This window comes from Arvicanthis niloticus, chromosome X, assembly GCF_011762505.2.
Source record: "Arvicanthis niloticus isolate mArvNil1 chromosome X, mArvNil1.pat.X, whole genome shotgun sequence".
NCBI classification, from domain to species: domain Eukaryota; kingdom Metazoa; phylum Chordata; class Mammalia; order Rodentia; family Muridae; genus Arvicanthis; species Arvicanthis niloticus.
The window spans coordinates 127,136,881-127,142,019 of record NC_047679.1 but is presented as its reverse complement, the minus strand read 5'-3'; positions in this window follow the sequence as shown (position 1 = coordinate 127,142,019).

Here is a 5,139-nt window from a genome sequence, read left to right as displayed (position 1 = left end):
GCTAGCTTGGTCTACATAACAAGAACCTTGTCTGGAAACAATCAAACCCAAAAACTCAAAACCAAAGTGGTGTGGGATGTGTGTGTGTGTGTGTGTGTGTGTGTGTGTGTGAGAGAGAGAGAGAGAGAGAGAGATTGAGACTGTGTAGTTTCTCTCTTTTTTATCCAAAACAAGTAGATGTGAAGTTTTAAGACTGCTTTTTCAAGTCTCAAAATGGAATGAGTACAGTATTCCTCAGGGTGTTAGCAGCAGCCTATGTTGACTATCTTATGGTCCACACAGTGGACTTTGAGGCCCTTAAATGTATACCATATATGGAATTGGAATGAGGGTGTTCCGTATTTTTTTTAAAATGGTTTGTAGGGTAGATGCTGTCAGGGAACATTGGTAGTGTTTTTATCACATAAAGAAGGCTCCATCTTGGGCTAGCTCCTCTGCATCCTCCTCTTCCTCCTCCTCCTCCTCCTCCTCCTCCTCCTCCTTCTCCTCCCCCCTCCTCCTCCTCATCATCATCTTTCTCCTTCTTCTACTTTTCTGACTGTTTCATTTGGTTTTCTTGACTTTTGTTCAGTGATCCTTAAGCTAAACCTGCATGCAGTACTATTGGATCCATGTACATTTTAAAGAACATTTTCTTCTTAAAATCAGGATCTGGGTGTAATTTTTTGTTGAACAAGAACTTGAAACTGTGCAGATATTTATCAGTGAATATAAATGTTTCCTTCGAAAAAGCTTCAAGGCTTGCCCTCCAGAAGGGCCTGAAAGGTTAATATCTTGGACACAGCTATACTCCTATGCTTAATTTTTGTAAATAAGTTGGTCTCTGTTGTTCTAATGTTACTCTTCTTCCTCTAGCTGAAGGATCTGGGGGATGGGAGGGTCAACATAAGCCAAAATAGTAACCTCTTGTCAATGCAAGTCAAAGCTATAAGTAAAGGAACAGGATTGCTCAGTCTGATTTATTCCCAATCAGTCATTTGGGTCAGAGCAGCACTGGAAAATACAGTTAAAGGCATTTGAGAAAAATACAAGCACAATCCACATTATCTGTGTTTTCAAAGGCAGTGCTAGGGCAGAAACTACTCCTGATAACACAGTTTATGAGCAATACAGACTCCCCTAGTCTCTCTGGTAATCCAGTTGCCTTGGAAACACAGTGATGCAAGGAATGACACACACACAGCTAAATGGTGGCTGCTTATCCCTCTTAAAGGAAACGTTTCACTCCTCAGATTTTTGAAAATTCAGATGCCTTTTCACCTTAATCCCACTGACAGGAATGTTATATTCATAGGCAGAAAGCTACCAGCAGATCTGAATTTTTCTTTATCTGGCACAGAGCCATATTCTGGTCTTTCTTGTCTTACATATTTTTAAGGTTTTATTTTTAATTATGTGTAAGCATGTATATCTTCTATGTGTGAGTGTGTGGGCACTGGAACAGGTTTTTGAAGGGGTCCAAATGTGTCAAATCCTCTGGATCTGGAATTACAGCTGGCTTTTAACGACTTAACATGGGTTCTAGGAATCAAATGTGGGTCCTTTACAAGACCAGAACACACTCTTAACCACTGAGACATCTCTCCAGCCTCAGTGGTTTAGATTTTGCTACTTCCAAATCATATATTATCTTTTGAAATCATCCCAATCTTTACAAAAATACTAGAAGACACGGCAATTAAAGGAGCACAGTATATGAACATATCCTTGTTAGTGCAGTCTAAAAAGAGACTGAGTTAATACCTTGAAATATCTTCAGTCCAGGGATTGGTAAATGAATGAAGCTTCAATCTCAGCTATGTGGCCTCAACTTACTCATTCCTCAGAGTTCTTGTCCATCCCCAGAACAAAAAGATGTGGCTTACAACCTAGTATTGTTACTAACACTGTGCAGAGGGAGAATTCATTATTCTAGAATTTTTAAAAAAGAACATTTGTCTTAGTTACTTTTTCTGTTGCTGTGATAAACCACCAAGCAAAAACAACAGGGGGGGGGGGCTTCTTTCAACCACTGTTCTGGGTTACAATATGACATGGCAGGGAAGCTGTGGCAGCAAGTGCTTGAATCCACATATGGTAGTGTTGCATTTTCAGTTACAAAGCAGACAATAATGAATACATGTTAGTGCTCAGCAGACTTTCTCCAGTTTGTGCAGTTCATGGGCCCCAGCTTCAGGAATGATCCCACCCACAATTAATATGAATCTTATCATGTCAATTTAGTTAATAAAGTTAGTTCCCCATAGGTGTTCACAGAGTCTCTTTTCCCAAGTGTGTTAGATTCTTTCAAGTTGACAGTTATCACAACCTCAAATGCCAGAATCTCTCCACCTATTTGCCTTTATCTGGGCAGCTATTGACTAAAGCTAACAGGATTAAAAACTCAGAAACATTCTAAGAACTAAATCCAAAAGAATGTTCTGAAATTATGGGAAGAAAATCTCAAGACAAAGGTGGGCAGATAGAAAGGATTAGAGAAGTGCTTGTGATATTTAGGTGATGGAATAGCAAGCTTATTAAATGGTCTGCTTTATTTCACTTTATTTTTTACTTTAAATTTATAGAAATTTTTTATTTATTCTTTGAAATTTTCATGCATATATAAAATGTATTTTGATCTTATTCCCCCCAGTGACCTCCTCCCAACTCCACCCTCAGATACCATCAATCCTTCTATCCAAACATCTTGTGTTTAGTATTATCAGCCTACTGAGTTCAATTAGTGCTGATCATATGTGAATGGGTGTGGTAACAAGCCACTAGGGTATGGGCTCATACCCTACAACCAGTCACAGACACAGAGAAAAATGACAACCAGCAGCTAGCAACTACCTATAGCCTCTATGCTATGGATGGGGCCTCACAAACCCCTCCTTTATGCAAACTGGAATGTTGATCATCTTAATCTGTGCAATTCTTGTGCATATCAACCACATAAAGACTAGAAAAACAGTTTTATAGCTCCTCTCCTCGTGCTCTGCATCTTCCATTCTTTCTGCTCATTTTTCAACTCTCCTGAGTCTTGGATACAGGGAGCTTGTTGATCATAGATGATTCATCTATGGCTGAGCTCTTACAGTCATCTGAGCACATTAATAATACATTGTGTGTCCTTACACCAACTGCTACCACTGCACAAAGTAGTTTCTCTGACAAAGGATGAGAACAGAACAAATCTATGACTATAAACATAATCAAGAAAATGTTACATAATCCCATAAAAATCTTGCCATGATTGCAACAATGGGCCCATCTTTCTTGAACAGTAAATAATATAGCATGAGAGACGTGGTCCTGGGTAAAACTATTAATGTATGTTCTTCCCCAACCACCTGCATAGCATCTGACAGCAGTATGAAAGCTGTCAGGGGAAAATTACTCTGGCAGTTTGAGCTTGATTTCTCTGTGTCCTGTAACCAAAGTTTATGGTGTCTTCATTAATACAGCCTTACAATAAAGTTATAGTGACCAACCAAAGAGGGCAAGGCTGTATGATTGGAGTTCCTATAAGGACTCCCTGAGCAATAAATAACTCATAGAGAAGTAACCATGCCAGGTTAATGACATTTTCTTTTCTTTTTTTTTTGGGGGGGGGGGTGTGTCTGGTTTTTTTTATTAGATATTTTATTTACACTTCAGATGGCATCCCCTTTCCCCATTCCCCCTCCACCCCCTTAGGGAACCCCTATCCCATGCCCCCTTTTTCTTTTTGCATTTATACATTTTTTAAAAATAATGTTAATCATAGGCTTTATAAGTTTGGAATTGTTCAATCAGAGGTGTAACCCACTGACCAACCTAGATATAACAACTATCTTTGACTGGTGGAGATACTTGAACCTCTGCCTCCCTGTCTCCCCCCTCTTTCTCTCTTTCATCATCTAGCTTCTCCTCTCTTTCTTCTTCTCCTCTTCTTACTCCTTTTCTTCCTCTCAGTACTCCTCCTACCTTAGCTCCTCCTACACATCACCCTTCCTGTTAAAATGAAACTTTTCTCTCAAATAAATAGCCCATGTCTTCTTGAAGCATTATTATCCGCATGTGCAAGGGGTATCTGACCAAATTTTGAAAAATATCATATTCAAAAATTAACCTTAAAACTAGCAGATTTCACCCAATACTGGAGAAAGAAATGTGGTACCTTTACACAATAGAGCATTACTCAGTTATTAAAACAACAACATCATGAAATTTGCAGGCAAATGGATGGAACCAGAAAATATCATCCTTAATGAAGTAACCCAGACAGAAGCTTAGCATAACCATCACCAGAGAGGCTTCACCCAGCAACTCATGGCAACAGATGCAGAGACACAGAGCCAAACATTAGGCAGAGCCTAGGGAATCCTGTAGAAGAAGAAGAGGAAGGATTGTAAGAGCCAGAGAGGTCAAGGACACCAGAAGAAAACCTGCAGAATCAACTAACATAAGTCCATAGGGACTCATGGAGACTGAACCAACCAGAAGCATACAGGGCTTGGTCTTCATGTGAGGCTCCTAACAGAAGGATCAGGGTTTTTCTCTAACTCTTTTGCCTGCTTTTGGAACCCTTTCTCCCTACTGGGCTGCCTCACATGGCCTCAATAAGAGATAATGCCCTTAGGTGTACTGCAACTTGGTATGCCAAGGCTAGTTGCTATCTCTGGGAGGCCCACCCTTCTCTGAAGAAAAGGGGAGGAGGAACAGATAGGGGAGGGGGTTTTAGGGAGAAGGACTTGGAGGAGAGGAGGGGCTCTGGCATCTCTAACATCTTGGGGTATCCAAGGCAACTTCTGCTTTACAGCTTCTTGTTTTAATGTCTAAGATCTACACATGATCTTCTGGGCTCCTCCAAAGGGCTTGGGTCATTTCTCCAACTCTGCCCTCTGTAGCACTCTAGGCTCTGGTTGACTCCACTCCACTGCTGCTGCTGTTTTTGATGGTCATCCATCCCATGGTACTGGCCTCTCCAATAATGGATAGTAGAGGAAGGTAATTATAAATAACATCTAAGGCCATGTTAGAGTTGCAGAACAAGTATTATAAGTGACACGAGTGCTTCTGTTTTATTATTTTTTTACTAAAAGGATATTTCTCAAGGGACATTGACCTATTCTCAATTTACAATGCTTTTGTGATTATACAAGGGATAATTATATC